General features: G+C 20.8%; 1 long non-coding RNA gene across 1 annotated transcript in view; it reads left to right on the top strand.

Moving 5' to 3' along the window:
- Positions 1-7,413: 7,413 nt before the first annotated feature.
- LOC129614152 (uncharacterized) overlaps positions 7,414-18,310 on the top strand; it is a 55,714-nt gene continuing 44,817 nt past the window's right edge. The window contains exons 1-2 of the long non-coding RNA XR_008697360.1: positions 7,414-7,464; positions 8,912-9,352. This is a non-coding gene — a long non-coding RNA (uncharacterized LOC129614152). The remainder of the gene's footprint in view (positions 7,465-8,911; positions 9,353-18,310) is intronic.

The following is an 18,310-nucleotide window of genomic DNA, read 5'->3' as shown; positions in this document are numbered from 1 at the left end:
TTGGCCTTATGACTTCCTCTTTAAAATACAATATAATTACAAATTATATTAGTGTGTGAGTCCTATTTCTTTCTTTGTTCGACTTTAATTTCTTAAATCATTCTGTTTGTCCTTTTTAATGTTCGCCTTTTTTTTTGTTTGCTCAATTTCTTTTTTTTCTTTATTTATCCATTAAATGTAATAAAAATATTTACCTTAGAGGTAAAAGAAATTGTTGCTACTTTTCAGGATTAAATAAAAAAGGAAAAACATTAAAAATTATTTCATTCACACACATTTTGAATTAAAAAAAAAGGAAAATAAAAGAAAAAGAATAAGGAAAATTGAAATTGTTGAAAAATCAACCAAATATAAGAAGGAGGAAGAACCATAGACAAAATCTTAGGATGTTTAAACGAAAAATTGTAATTAAAATTTAATTGTTTTGAAATGGTCAAAATTTCTTTAAAGCTGGAAAAATGAAAGTAACAGTAGCTTATATATTTGCGGTAGACATCGAACTTTTCGTTGTGTTGAGTAGAAAATGGATTTCTGAGGGATGTACTATAATTTTTTAGTTATTTAGGAGAACAATATTATTTGAAGTGAGATGATTTCCGCCTAATTCTAATTAAAATATAAATTCAATATAAATCTAGAATATATTTCAAGTTATCAGATAATGTAGTTCACTATATTTGATTGCCTCTCAATGACGTTCAGTTCAACCTACATTTTACATTATTATGAATTAAATGTCAAATTAGACATACAAATATTTTTTAATATACACTCGTATAATACACAATTTAACAATATAAAAATTACAGTCTATTGTTATATTTTTTTTTAAAGAGGGAAAAGGCTAGACATAATCTACCAATTTTTCTCACCTTTTAATACAACTAGCTAACAAAAAGTGACTAAAGTGATTTAAAAAATAAAAAACAAAAACGGGAAATAGTGAGAGAGAGGGGAATACAGAGTGAAAAGTGTGAAAATCGTTAATTCGAGAAATATGTAGAATGAAATGAGATCAACAGTATAAATATGAAATGAAAAAAAAAAATCCTTGAAACAAACTAAGTGTGACGAAAATTTTTGGACTCTTTAAAAATTGAAGGGGAAAAATAACATATTTTCATTTTTGTTGTTTTGATAACGAAATTACTGTTTATTCCTTAAATAATTTTATGTTTTTTTTCTTGTGTGTTATTGTTTTGTTTTTGGGAGCGTCGCCAAAATAGAGTCGTTAGTCGTTTAGTTAAAAAAAACCAAAAAATGGGAAAAGAAATTAAAATGTGTGCAATGACATTTATTATAAAGACCATTATTACTTTTACTGTTATTTTAACAATTACTTTATGTAGAAACGGTGAACATATTGTTTTTTTTTAACGTTGTTGTGGATGAATATGTACGTAAGCATATATATATGGACATATTTATGCTCATAGTACTTCCGCTTTTTAATGGTTTTACTGTGTAACGTTAAACAATGACCTTTTTTTTATGAAAAAAATAAATAAAAAATACGCATAAGCGTTTTAAGAGATTTCGTTTTAACGTATAAGAACAAATTATGCTGTTATTTTCTTAAAAAAATTTTGAATTAACTTGTGCGGAAAATATTTTTATTCTTGTGAATGAAAAATATATTTTTTTTTCGAATTTTTAGTCAATGCATTAAGTTAAGTAAAAATTAAGAAATACAATTAGAAAATCAAAAAAAAATAATTCTAGGTAATATATAAGCAAAAGTCCTGGTTTTCTATTTAAAAAAGTTATGAGGTGTGGATTATGTGATGCTTTGTTTTTAAGATGTATGACAGCTACACGAACCTGTTGTCTGAATCAGTCTAATTACAATAGCAGCCCTCCTTGATATAAAAGAAACAACTTGTGAAATATTGGTGTCGATAGCATTTTAGATTTTGAGTTATCCTGCTATCGGACGGACGGGCGGACATGTATAAATCAACGTAGAATTTTATGCTGAGTAAGAATATACTTACATGATCATACCGTACTGCTTGCAAACTACATACCAAAATTAATATGCCCTTAAAGAAGGTGCAGGAGTATAAACATCGGACAAAGTGCCTTCAGGTTAGAGGTGATAAACATTAAAGAATCAAAACATAATTAAGAAAAATTGTCTTTGTCGTATTTCAGTTGAAATCTGTATTTTGTATTGTTTACGATAAAATTTTATTTTTCTTGTAATTCTTTTAAAATTTGAAACTTGTTTTCAAAACACAAACTATAATTTAACCCTGAAAAAAAGGCGCTAAAACTTAATAACAGATTTTTTAATGGATAAAATTTTTAATTTAATTTACTTGAGAATATTTTAGGTTTATTTTTAAAATTTAATTCATTCGAAACAACTAATTTTGATTTTCGCCGATTTAAGAGTTTGGTTCTTTTATGGTTTAGGGTTAGAAAGATTCTCTTAAAAATTCAATAAATTTTAAAAATGGTATATTTGACGAGACAATTAAACATGAAAGATATTTTTACCAGTACATTCAGTTAAACAAGAAATAATTTGTAGGCTTTGCTGAAGTCTCAAATATTTTGATTAAATATTTTGAAAAAAAAAAAAAACAAAAATCTCAATAAGAAAATATAATCGGATATAAGGTAGACACGTTAACGTTATTTAACAACAAATACACACTAAAAAATATATAAAACACAAAATAAAACAAAAAAATAATTAAAGGACAACTTTGCCACTCATTCAAAAGCAAAAAAAAAGACTAAGCCCACTTGCATGTGAATATCCTTTTTGATGTTTGCTTTAAGATTGCTTGAAAATAAACTTGTGTGAACTGCTCAAAATGATTTTCTGTTATCATTTTTGTCTATAAATATTATTATTGTATGATGGTATGTGCATATAGACTTTTATCTATTAGAAATTTATTATAGAAATTTTGTATAGCGTTTTACTTTTGTTTTTTTTATATATGTGCTAGTACACTCTCAGATTAGATTTTTTATGAAAACATGCAATATCTAATTTTTTTTTTGTTAATTCATTTTTCCTATTTTATTTTTATAAGCATGTATTAAAAAATAACGGTAAATATTTTTTAGAATTTCGGTAGATATTTATTTTTTTTTTCGCATTTCTTTAATGTCCTTTTAAGCTTACAAAAACATTTGTTGAACGTGTTAGGCACGTTAAAATGTTCTAACACATAAAAAAACATAAAAAGAAAAAAGAAAACTTTATTTTCCTCACAAGGATAACAAAAATAATGTTTTATATGCACATGTTTGTATGTATGTATGTATGTATGTATATGAGAACATGAAAACAAACAAATAAGTAAACAATAAAACAAAAAGTTTCGAAAAAAAAAGTAAATTTAAAAATTGACAAATATTTTACGAGGATTGAAAAAAGGAAAAAAAAGACAACATCAATACAAACACCCATATTTTTTAATCTACATTATTTTATTATTTAACATGAAATCAAAAAACAAAAAAAAGACACACTTTTTTTTGTTTTCATTTAAAAAAAAAAAATGTTTTGTTCACGCAAAAAAAAATCCTTTTTCTATAAATACATTTAATGTACAAAATGTGACAATTTAAAATGTAACAAGTTTAGTCGAATTTTTTAAGAGAATTGTGAACTAAAAATTCCTTGAAGATTTTGTGCAATAACTTCTAAAAAATCTAAATTTCTTAAAATTTGAATAAGAGCTTTACTCGGAAAATAGGTTTTACAAACTCTCAATTCAACAACACTGGAACAAATATTTTTTAAATTAACTTTTCTTGAATCTATGTGTCCAACTGCGTATAATAAACGAGAATAATTCTATATCAGTAGAAAATATGAGTTCCGCTTCCTTTTTCTCCCAATTACTTATGCTTTCTCCTCTCAATAACTTTTAAGCTATGAAGTGATGAATTTGTAAATTCACTTCATAATTAATTGTGTAACTTTGACTCTATATTTGAAATTTTTGGTGGTATCGGAAAAAATCGAGTATATTATCGTAAATTCTTACGGAATACTTTGTATATAAATAAAGAGGTGAACTTATTTTAATTTTTATTTTTCTTTATTTCTTTTTTGATTTAAAAATTCAAAATGTTTGTTTTTTTAAGCTGATTTTAAAGTTACCTTTTTTTCTTAAAGTATTAATTTGATTTAAGATTATTTGTTTTGAAATTTTTTTTTGTAGGTCGATTTTATGGGTTAATATAGTACAAATGTACATAATGTTGGAATAAGATGAATTCGAAGCATATGCGTTTTTTTCACATAAACGTTTATTTTTTATTTTGAAAAGATTTTAATTTCTTTAAAGTGTTTTTTGAAAATATAAAATTGAATTTGAAATTCTTGTGTTTTTTCGATAACAAAACAAAAGATATTTTAATATTCGGTTTTTTCTTTTATGATAATTTGTGGGACAATTTTGTAAAATACATACATAAGGTTCCGCCATATTTTGCGCTTAAAACCAATTTAATTATGTTGTTATAGTTATGTTTCTTTCTGAATAAGAGGGCTGAATCAGAAAATATATCATGTATTCAAATTATGGGTTAACTCATAATATTTGCTTTTAAGAAATTGTGACAATTGATTATAGAATATTTTTCGAAATATTCGATTTATTTACTCAACCCTTATATTAATTCTGATGTATGTTAATCACAACCTTTTTTGTTTATTTTTAAAATCTAGTCACAAGTTTTAAATAGTTTTCTTTTAGAAAATGTGATTTAATGTGTCATAATTTTGTATATTACTTGAGCTCTATTGATTAAAAAACATCGAATTATTTTAAAGCAGCTTAATTTACAAAAAAAAATTATCTTATTGAATTTTTATATTATATATACTCGTATGTACATGTATTATAACAAATATGATGAATACTTTTAAACTCCACTGAATTTAATATTCAGTATTTTCTATGTATAGTTCCAAAAATTTCCGTTTCAAACGAAAAAAGCGTTAGTTTCCATGTAAAAATCATTACCATATTTTTATGACGTCATTGAATTATCCTTATTTGATATTATGTTGCCCATCAACAAGAAAAAAAAAAATTGAAAATAAAATCCACTTGTTGAAAGTCAAAATAAGTTACACACATTTTTATTCAATTTTCTATCCCATTCAAATTTCACCACACTCATTACGTCATACCCCTTAAATTATCAAACGCCTTTAACATTTTATTTGTAATATTATTTTTGTTCGAAAACAAACAAAAAAAAATTAAAAGAGAAAAAACTAATTTTTTTTTGTTACCCCTGATATTATCGTTAGATATAAATAATAGATTTCGAAAAGAAAAATTTCCCCTCTCGTTAAATTCATAAAAAAATATTATTCTTTTATATTTTCAAACTTACATTATTCATTTTTCTTCAATTACAAAATTAAAACGAAAATACTTTCTTTCGTTTAGTTTTTTGTTTTCGTTTAAATTTTATTCGTATATGTTCGTGTTTATGATTTTTCTGTTTATTTTCCCTTTATACTTCATTGATATATCAAATAAAAATTGTATCGTTCATTTGAATAATATTATTCAATATTGAATCAATTTAAATTCATTCAATTTCAAAATTGAAAGATAAAATATTTTAATAAATATAATTTTATTATTAAAAATGGTTTTTGGTTAAATTTTAATATTTTGAGTAAGAAGATTTATAAAATTATTTTATTTGCTAAAATTGCTATTATTTGCTCTTTTAATTCAAAAATGCAAAAAGTATTTAATTAGAAACGTTAATTAATAAAACATTTATTAAAAAGTTGAAATGAAATTGAATGTTATTGAAATAGAAAAACGTAATAAAGGTACACAATAAGAAATAATGATAAAAAAGAACTACACAGCAAAAAAAAAAGAAAAAAATGAGAAAAATTTTAAATACAAATCCGAAAATAAACGAATATTTGAAATGAGAAGTAGACGAGAAAAAAAAAATATTATACCGTTTTATGCTATGATATGAAAGGTTCTATAAGATAACTGTATAAAATGATATAGAAAATCTTTTTTCTTTTATAATATTCTTTCAGTATTTTTTTTGTTTTGTGTTTTTTTTTCATTGAATAATAATTTTGATTATTGTTGAATCAACGAGTGGTTTTATTTCACTTCAATTTTTTCAGTCTATTCGACATCTTCAATCGTTGCGGTTGTACCGACGGTTTTGTATTTGTTTACATTTTTTTGTATTTTTCATTTTTCAAATGAATAATAAAAATACAAAAAGGAACAGAGGAAAAATACTTGAAATAATTTGAAAAGGAAGTTGCAAAAAAACAAAAAAACGAAAAAATAAAAAACCAAAAGAAAATATTATTATATGTGAATTATTTTTTTTTTTTCAATATAATAATCATCGTGTTATTATAAAATATATGCTAAAAAAAGGAAAAACAAAAAATATTAAAAAGGATAATAATAATATTTGAATGGTATTTATTATGAAAAAAAAAATTATTTATGATTAATGAATATAATAATTGGTGTTTTCAAAAGTTTAAATAAAATTGTAAATTTTATTGAAAAATTGACGAAGGAAAAAAAAAAATAAATTTATTAATATTTTTAATATTAATACACTTAATACTGATTTATCACTATAAATGTATACATATATGAATTTAATTATTTCATAATAATTACAATTGTATTCAAAAAAGAAAAAGGACAATATTAAATTATATATGTATGTAATTTATGAATATGCAAAAATCATATAAAATATTATTAAATTTTTTGATTGAAAATTAATAAAATTATTTTGTTTTTTTTTTTTAACATTTCAATATTAAAAATTTATACATAAATATTTGAATGTATAAAACCTGAATTACTTAACATTAATTTATTATAATTAAATATTAAATAAATTTAAGCATATAAATTTTAATCATAATATTAATAAATCTTAATTGAATTAATATAGAATACATTCAGGAATTATTATTTTATTTATGCTCTTTAGTTGACAAGAAAATTTCCTAATTCATATAAACCATTTAAATTGATTCAAATTAAAAATGATAATTAAAATGATTGATTAAACTTATAAATTAATTAAACTACTGATAACTTAAAAGAAAAAAATTTTAAATTTATTGAAATATATTCATAATATTTGTCTTTGCAAAAGTTGATTACAATATTAAATAGAAAATACTGAAAATAACAAAGTTCTATGCATAATTTTTAATATTTAGTGTTCAACAAAGATTTTTACATTATTGACAAAATTATATTATTATATAAATTAAATATAATACAAAGATATAACATTAAAGAACGCAAATATAAATATAATTTTAAAAAATTTGAATTATAATAGAAAAAAATTTTTTGTATAAACCTTAATGAAAATACATAAATATTATTGTTCTAAAGTATAAAGGTGAAAAATATATAGAAAAAAATAAATGTAATTTAATACAAAAACTTAAAGGTGTGTATATAAAATGAATTAAAGTTTTTTTTTTTACATTTTAATGCGATTTTTGTATTTTACGATATTTTACGATATTATAAAATATTTTACGCTATTTTTCTGTACTATATTAGAATTACAGAGCTAGATGTAGTTTATAAAATTACAATTTAAAATTAACATTATTTTTGAAGTTCAATTTGACTTTACGTATGAAATAATAGCCAGGAATTTTTGATAATATTATAAAAATTTCTTTTTCTCTCTTTTATTTATTCTCATGCATACATACATGTATACACATATTTATTGTAATAATATGCAATAAAGATAAATAATTAATTTTTAATAAATATTTTCTTAAATAAAATATTCTTTAATAATTTTTTGTCTTTTTATAGTTATTCCTTTTATGAATTGAAAAAATATTAATTTTTCCTTATTTTCTGTTTTTTCCAATTCAATATAATAAAGTAAAAATAATTTTTTTTTATAGAAAATATAGGAGATAAATGAAATTTTTTTTTAATAATTTAAAAAAAAATACAATACTTATATATAACACATACATACATGCATATATTAATAGAAAAAGTAAAATAAACTTTCATTTTTCAGTTAAACAAACTTAAGTGATTTTTACGTCCTTATTTTGTTTTTTTTTCTATTCCATTTCGTTTTCTGATTAAAAAAAAAAAAAAAAAAACAAAAAAGATACACAAGAAAAAACTGAAACAAAATAAATAAATGGAATAAGAAAATTTATATTAAAAATTGGGTCAAAATAATAAAATATAAAAAGAAAACAAAAAATCAAAAAAACAAAAACAGGGAAAAAAATAGGTAAGAAGTGAAGAAAATTTTAACTATCATTTGTGGTTTAAAGTATTATTGTGGTATTATTCTATATATAAAATAGATTTTAATTCACATATATACAAACATTTATTATATAAACATACTTACATACTTATATGGGTATTATGTATTGTTCTACATTATATATATGAAAAAATTTTTAATATTTGAAGAAAATTTTTTAAATAACTTATGTGTATGTATGAAAAAACAAAAATAGAAAGAGAAAAAAAATAAAAGAGAGAAAAAGAGAGAAAAAATTTAAAATTCAGATATAAATTTTATAACATTTATTTTTATAAAGTAGACGAAAAAATATGAGAATTTTTAAAGTTTAAAAAAAAAAAAAATTTTTTTTTTCTGCTTTCTTCAAAATTATTAAAAATAAATTCTTAACTTTTTAATTTTATAAGTATATGGGAAAAAAATTCTATATAAATTTATAAAATATACTTAAATAAGTATTAAATATATACATATATATATATATATATATATATATGTATAAAGAATAAAATATTAAAGATACTTAATTTCAAAAAAAAAATTATTTTTTTTTAAATTAGAAAAGTAAAAGAAATTTTTCTGTATTCTTATTTCTTTTTAGATAAACTTTATGGTGAATATTAAGTTAAATGAAAATTTTGTGGTTGTTTTGATATTCTTAAGGTGATATAATATATTTTAAATAAATTAAAAATAATTACTTATACATATATATAATATATGAATAAAAATGAATGTATATAAGTAGATAAAATTGAAATTGAAAAATGAAATTATTAAAGTTTAGTGATTTTTCTTGAAAAAAAAAAAAATTCGAAAATCAAAGAATAAAAAGTACCAATATAAGTATATAAAGTAAGATAATTAAAATTTTTTATTACAATTTAAAAGAAGGTAATAATAAAAACATATACAAATATACTAATTTAAAATACGATCTAAAATAAAAAAGGATTTTGAGAATTTTGAAGTTATTTTGTGAAAAGAAAAATATTCAAAAAGAAATTTTGTGTTAAATTTTTCATCAATTTAAGAATTTAAGGTAAAATTTATTTTATTTTCTAAATTATTAAAAATTTTTATTATATTCATAAAGAGTTTTATATTTTTAATATATTGTATAATAAATTTGAGGAAGACAATTTGCTTTAAAATGAGATTTGTTTCATTATATACCATGAATGTTGTTGAAAATTTTATTCTATATTTAAAATAGCTCTTTCGCTACTTAATTTTAAAAAAAACAAAAAATTGGACCGAAATGTTTTCGTAACAAGCTCATTATATTTCAGCTTTCAGATAATTTTTTTTATATAACTCACTTATTTTTTAACATAACCTTAATTATGTTTTTTTAATTAAATTAAGAATTTCGTTAGAATTTCAGATTTTTATTTAATCAACTTTGGGGTAAAATATTCTGCTTAAGGTTTTTTAATTATAAAATTGAAATCATTCTTTTATAATTCATATGAAATTTGTTTCTTATTTCAAATTTTAAAAAAATTCTTCGATTGATTATTGAATTGCATTATGTATGTACATTATGTATATGAAATTTCTTGGAATATTTCACAAACATTTATTTTAATTATGGAATAGGATTTTTGATGATTTTGAAAAGAAACATAAATTTATGTTTCATTATTTTAAAATATCTAGCTATAGCTATACCAACATTTTAATAAGGAACAAAATTATGTTATAGAATATGAAAAAGTTGCATGATTCTGGACTGATGAAAACAATAAATACTAAAATACAATAGTTTTTTAATAATATGATGGTTTTTTCATTGAAATTAATTGAGTTTTTATGACTTTGAATATATTTTCAGTAATTTTATTTCTTATACGATATCTCAGTATATTAAATTGAAAAGGTTTCCAATATAAGATGTTGACGTTGCAGAGTTTTTCATATGAAAATAAGCATAGTTATATGTTCAAATTTACCGAAAATCGCAAATTAATTTAATTATAATTATGGTATTTTATTGTTTTTGCAAGAAGTTTCACTTTAAATTGTCCGGCAATTGTTTGGTATAGCAAATTTCAAAGTTAACGATTTAGGATTAAACAATAGTGTAACGAGAAAATGCTATTTTATAATCAGAAAAGATAGCATTATTTGTCTAGAATTTTGAAAGATGTGTTTCAAGTTCTTTATTTCGAATCTAATGTCGAATTTTGATAAAATTTTAGGCATTAAGTGTGCTAGGTATTTATGTGTCTATGGTATTTTAAAAATTCAATAATAGTGTTAGTTTTTGTCTTTGAAGAGAATTAAAATTTACGAATTTGAATGAAATGAATTCATGATTTAACTCTCGATGAAATTGTCTAAAAATAAGAAGTTTAATTACTTAATTTTAATGATATAATGTCTTTTATGTCAGTATTACAAAACGATTTTAAAACAATTGTATTTAGTTTAATTGAGTTGTGAATTTTACCTTTAAATATTTAAATATATTCTATGACATAACGAGATTCATAGAAACTTATGAACGAATTTCCTGAACAAATTAAAGAAATATGGTGTTCAAAGAATGGATTTCCAATTTAGTACTCAAATCAAATAGGTTTTATTTAATTTTATAAAATTTATTTGAACATCAAATAATGTAAATGCTCAATGTTATGTCAGATTTTATAACATTTATACCACTTCACTGGAAGAAATTTATAAATTTTCTTCTGTCTAATTTTTATTTATTTTCTTTTTTTAGAAATTCTGTAGAATGCTTTTATAATATTCATAAAACCTATATTTAAAAGTGTCAACGTTTAAGAACACTTAAGAACAATCGATCGTTCTTCGTTTTCCTTTTTTTAATAAAAAATAAAAAAATAATTTCTCTGAATTTCAAACAAAATATAAAAACTTTGCTATAAAAATATAGAAATTAAAACATTAAAAATTATTTTTAGAATTCTAAAAATTTCTCATATTTAACTTTCCCAAGTTCGAACAAAATTCTTATGTTATAACGTATTATACTCGCGTAAATGAAATAATATAATAATGGTAGAATATGTACGTGAAAAAATCACATTAACATTAAAATTATTCACTTTTTTTTTTCTTCACTTGTTGTTATGTCATGAATGTATTACCATACCATCTATAAATACACCTGTGATTTAAGAGGAAATTGTGTTTTTGTTCTTTTAATTTTCCTTCAAACTTCATAGTATAGAGGAAAAAAGAAGAGAAAATTTTATAAAAGGAAAATTTAAATGAAGTTGATTTTATTTTAATTTTTTTTTCTCCGTTATTAAACTACATACGTCTAAAATTTTATAATTGTATCTATATATATATATTATAAGTAATATAGTCTAAGAAAATTAGGTCAATAAGTTATATTAATTGTTGTAATTATGATAAAAGAAAATAATTTTTTTATATAACGCGATTATGATTAAAAGTTAAATTGGTTTTTATTTTCTGTTCCCTAAAATAATAATAATTAGAGCTGTCTAAAGGAAAATTGATTTCAAAGAGATAACATGGAAAGGGTATAATATTTTTAAAATATAGAATTTTCATTTAATATAAAGCTTATGAGAGAATATGATTAGAATCAAGATAATTGTGGTAAAATAATAAATAGAAATTATAAAATGGTGGTTCTTATTGTTCGTGTCAGGGATGAATTTAATGAATTAAATGTGGTGTTTATGAATATTATTTTTATTTTTAAGAAAAATTGATGGCTTATGCTTCTTTTTTCAACAATAAAAGAATTTCCTTAACTGTTATCCAATTGTAGTTGCCTCGTGTACACATACGTAATCCTCAAAAAAAAAAACTTTAAATTGTAAAAATAATATTATTAATACATTTAAGATTTAACACCACATTTAGGGCCTGATCGCCTATCTGTTTTTTTTTTCTAAAATGTATGCAAAATTTATTCACTTTGCTTTTGAAAGGGGGGCGTTCAGTCATTAATTTGAGAAGAAATGCGAAAATCTAATTGAAAAAATGAGTAATCTTTTTAGAAACATGAAATATCCATTAGAAAATACTGTGAATTCTGATTAGAAATTGATTTTTGAATTCATTATGGTTGTATAATTGAATATTTTTGTAACAATTTCGAGTGCTTTTAATCCATAAGTATTCATATAAGATCCGAAGCATATTCTAACACCCCTGATAACAAAATATTACGTTCCTTTTAGAAAATTAAAATTTCTATTTAATAGCAATGAAAAGATAAAATACATATTCATTAATTAATTTAGTTAATAAATAATTAATTAACAATTAGCACTATTATGACTATTTAAAATTAATGAAAATTGATTGTAAGTATTTTTCAATTAAATATTATGTTTATTTAAAATAGATGAATATGTAAAACAAGTTACAAATTAAGTAAAACAAAAAAATGTTATGTAAGTAAGAATGTAGGACGAACAATATAAACGTTTGTATAGAGTAGTTCATTTCTTATAATGCCCCATATGATTTATCAATATATCATTCTGTTTTGTACAAATCTGTAAACCACAAGATATAATTATGTAAGAATATTTAAAAAATCCAAATTCTTGAGTTTTAAAGAAACTCCATTCAATCATATTTAAATGCAATTTGGCTGTATTGCGACATTTAATTAATTTTTTCTTTCATTTGGACAACTTGGTTTTGACTAGAATATAAAAATTGAGTAAGTTTACTTACAATTTATTAAAAACATTGTAACTCATTAGCGTTGTGGTATCATATTTTGAATGATGGTGACATTTTAAATAAATTTTCCGATATTTATTTAAATTGTAAATCGTCATCCGTATTATGGAATAAAACATGGAAAAAATTAAAATGAAATAAAATTGGCGGAAAATAATTTGAACCTCTTAGTTTTAGTCATTAACTAAATAGCAGTTAATTAATTTAAAGTTGGAATAATTTCAAGTTAATTACGTTTATTATACGATATAATTAGTTTCTTCTGAAAATACAGCATTCGTGCGAATTTCTAACTTAAAGAACTCTAAAAAAACTTTTTGATTAACAACTGCAAACATTTGTGGTTTGCGTTGCAGTAGTAAAATGTTTTTGCAAATTTTCATCTATATGTTACTTTCGAAAAACAAGTACTAAAATTAATCAGTATTCTCTTTGTCTTACAAACGAAACTTAAAGAAATGGGTTTTCGAAAAATTTTAAAAAATTTTATTAAATAGATCGTCATTCTCCATTTTGTTTGATATTTTATGCTATCGCTGTTAGGTGTACTAAAAATGGGATGTTGCGTAAAATTTTTGAAATATATTACTAGCAGTTGTATTTTCGAAAAGCTGCTATTGCAGTTCCTCATTTTTGAAAGCACTGCTTTACAGTTTAAGCAATTCTTATTACATTGCAGTAATAAGAAACTAAAACTGCTTTTTTAGATGAAACTATAATTTAAAAATAATTTAATAATTTAAAAAATAAAGTAGTTTTTTTTCAAAGTGATAGTATAATTTATCGAAAATAACCAAATTGAATTCTCAAGGAATTTAAAAACATTACATTTTACAAAAAAAAAATTTCGTAGCTCTTAGTACGAATAATTTAAATACATTGAAAAATTCTGATTTTATGCAGACAATTTCATATTTATAAGTACATATTATTATATATGTATGTGTGTATTTAAAATATCATTTTTAATTTTTATAAATACTTAAATAAAATACAAAATTTTCATTTTATTAATGCTATACTTTGATTTTATAAAAATCTATACAACTGTACGCGTATTTTTAATTTTCAATTAACTGAAATACAAAATGTATAAAATAGATTCGGCTATAATATCGTTTCAATATTTGAATCGAAATTGATTAATATAGTTTTCATATACATTAATACAGAAGAAAGGAATATAATAGATATACATATGCACAACATCTATAAAAATATAAATGTAAGTATACTTCCTAACATGAATACTAATGTTGTACCCTTTTTTGTAATCATTCCACTAAACATTATAATATTAAATGTTAGGGTTTTTATACAATAATAGTGTACTGTATGGTTGTATATTTGAATACGTGTAGTTCCATATAAATATATGTGTTATAATAATGTGCAAAAATATGATTATTAAATGTTATAAAAAGTATTTTGTAGTACAAGTTAGTAAATGTAATCAGGATATAAAAATTGAATGAGAACAGAAATGCTATAAAAATGTAGTTACCTATATATATACATATACAGAGTATACTTATAAAAAGAAATTGTATTAATATAGAGTTAAAATGGAAATAGAGCGCGGTAATTTTTATTTTTCCCTTAGTTTTTCATCTATAGGTTAGGTTTTTAGTTTTTTTTTTCTAATACCTATGCATGGGTTTTCTTTTTTTCTTTTTATAATATGACAGTCATAACATTCATAATTATGAAACTAGTTAAAGGCAGGAATAGAAGGAAATAGATATTTAATGTTTTATGTAAGTAAATATATGTGTATACAAATCTATATATTATGTACAATGTAAGTTTATAAGTTAGTATAAAAATGCATAAATACCTGTGTGTATATAGATAGGTTGAGTATGCAGTGATATACTTAATATATATATACCCACATTCTTTTAATTTTAAATACATATGTAATTGTATTCCATATATACAAACGTGTTTGAATGTTACACCCTATATATAACATAAATATATAATACGATTTACACATGTGCTTGAAAGGAATATCAAATTTAATACATATAATACGAGTACATGAAGTAGAAAAGAAAAACAAGAATATATTATAACACAATATAATTTTAATTTAGAAATTTTATACATATAGTAACTAAATTATATAGCTATATAAATTATTATATAAATAATTATTACATTTATGCTTTCACTATACTTACTATTACTTTAGTATATACATCTAGGTATATTTTTATATATACATATATATGTATATATAAAAATATATTGTCATGTACTCAAAATGTGAGTCTATTATTATTAATTGTTATAGTAATTATTATTAAGTACATCAACGTTTTTATACTTTAATAGAATAAATATAATATGTAGGTATACAAAATGTAAGTATATGGAAATATTATTATTATATGTTTAAATTAATTATATTCAAGTAAAATATTATATAATTCGTAACCATAGGTAATATTAATAATAAGTAGTTACTACTGATTTTATTTAATGATAATAATGAAAAGGTATATTATTATATAACGTATATAAGTAATGTATTAGAAGAGTGTTTAATTGATTGAGACGAATGACTGCGATATTTGGCTAAAAAAAAAAAATAATAAATTCATGTACATAGATATTATTGTTATGAACTAATGTGGGTATATAGGTGTTATATGAGAATTTAAATTTGAATTATGAAATTGAAGTTGAGAATTATGTATAATGTGTTATATAATAATAATATATAATTAAAATGGAAGAAAAAAATTGTTTGCTAAATGAATAACATGTTCAACTTTAAAACAAGCGCAAAAACTGATTAAAATAATTAAATAATGAAATGTACTTGGTTTGACATAAAATCATTGGTTCTATTACAAAATTTCAATTAAAAAATTTGATTTAATATATCAAAATTTTTTTGGACTTAATTGAATAAAGTAGATTTTATTAAATTTTGAATTTCGAAAATATGAAATTCTGAAATTTATAGAAATTTGTAGTTAAATTCTACAATTATGTGGATTTTCATATAAGTTGTTTTTCAGGCACATATTGAATTTGAAGAAATAAATCATAGGGAATTTTCAAGAATATCACGATGAAGAAACATTCACATAACCATGGAGAAATTTTAGTCGTTTGTATACTAATCCCCCAGTTGTAAAATTGCAAACTAAATAGAGTTGGTTTGAGGTTTACAAACTGTAACGAATCACTCATGAAGTGTCAAAAATAATTACACATTATTAATCTATCGTAGTGTTATTATTTTATTATCATCCCTATATATTAATCTTTATATAATATTCGACATACATACATACATTATATGTACAAGTTTGCTTTTTTTTTTGTAACTTATTTATAGTAAAAATTAAATTTAATTTAAAATTTTTTTGAAAATTCTTCAAATAAAATAAAATCGATTTGACAAAATCATGATTATATGTAAGTAATTTGTTGTTATATATTATTTTTTCCATATCCTAATTTATGACGCTTCTTGAGGAACAAGGAAAACAAAAAAAATTGATATATTAAAGGATATTTTACATTTTCTTTTTTTTTCCCTTTATTATTGTGATTTTTTCATGTACATATTATTTCTTATATTTTGTTTTATTTTTGGAAAATTCTTTAAGCTCTAATGAACTGTAGTATTTCCGGATCATTTATTATTGCCAAAAATTATTGTCCTTTTTCCTGTCAAAAATGTCTGGATAAAAGGTGAAAAATGTTTATTTATTTTTTTTGTTTTATTTTATATTAAATATAAAAAATGTTACACAACAATTTTATTAAAGTAAAATGAAAATATATATAATATATGTAATATATGTATATATGTGTGTATATGTATTATGTATTTGATTATATAAATACATAAATTTGTTACTATTTTTTAGCAATAAAATATGTCAAGACGGTATACTTTTTAAGACATAAAAATTCAATAATTCGTAAATTATAAAGAAAATAATAAAGAAAAAATTTCATATATAATTTTATTAAAAAGTATTTTATATAATATTCTTTGATTTCCTTTGTGAATTTATATTTTAATTTTTAAGGATTGGAAAAATATAAATATATTTATTCACATTTATGTGACGTCAAAGAAGTTTTATTTAAATTTTATTGCAAAAAATTCTAGAGAAATTTCTATAAAAGAAATGAGAAATTTTCTTGATATATTTTAAAGTTTTACTCCTTATGAACTCTGTTCTTTGAACATTCTTATTCTCTGAAGAGAAATTTTTATCATAAAAATAAGACAAAATTATTAAAATTCAAGTTATTTCGATTGGGAATTCTTGCTGTACACAAGTTTTTGAGGAAGAATATTCTATCGAATACATTTGTAGCAATACTGTTATTAAAAAATATTCTATTTCCAGTTGTATTTTTTACAATTACGAGAATAATTTATTGCTCTATTTATACTTAATTTATTTTAAATTTCCATAGATTTCGTAATTTAGCACTTACTTAATTAAACTATTATGTAAGAAATAAGTACTTGACTTACTTATTTACTAAAAATCAGATTTTATAAGAAATTTATTAAAATATTCCATATGCAAAGTGAGTTTACAAAAATTGTCAAGTACCGAAATAACATTAACTTATAGTGTTCAAATATTTTTTATTTAAAATACTATGATCTACACTGGATTTACAAATATTTATTTAGTGTTACAAATAAATAATTTCGTAATTAATAATGTAATATTATTTTGAACAATTTTTGAAATATAACGATAAATATTACGTTCGAATTAGCTAATAATTATTGTAATATGATTTTATATCTAATATATGAACAAATAAAATTTTGATTACTCATTTTTCAATTAGTCAATTTTTCAATTATAATTAATTAGTAATGTACATTAATTAATTATAATTATATAATTATAATTGTAAGATTTTTGTCCAAAATAGAATAAGAAGATCTTGTTACAAAAATTTAACTAAATTCAATGAAATACAATTAAATTACTCTATCACTCAAATAATTTTTATTTATATAATCATGGGTCAATTTATGTTCATAATGTATGTACTTATTTGTAATTTTACAATTAACAGCATTGAATATCAATTATTTTATATGCACTTGAATATTATATTTATTAGTTGTTTGTTTGTTCGATGATTATTTTGTAAGATTAATTATTAATTTTCATGTACCCATTCAAATTTCTATTTAATTAAAGTACATGTATGAAATACATAAATATTACAAATTTATTCTTAGATATTTGTAAAACACAAAGATTATATAATTAATGGAGCTAATAAT

This window comes from Condylostylus longicornis, unplaced genomic scaffold, assembly GCF_029603195.1.
Source record: "Condylostylus longicornis isolate FDR11 unplaced genomic scaffold, ASM2960319v2 ptg000104l, whole genome shotgun sequence".
Taxonomy (NCBI): domain Eukaryota; kingdom Metazoa; phylum Arthropoda; class Insecta; order Diptera; family Dolichopodidae; genus Condylostylus; species Condylostylus longicornis.
This window is presented reverse-complemented; position numbering and strand designations above follow the sequence as displayed.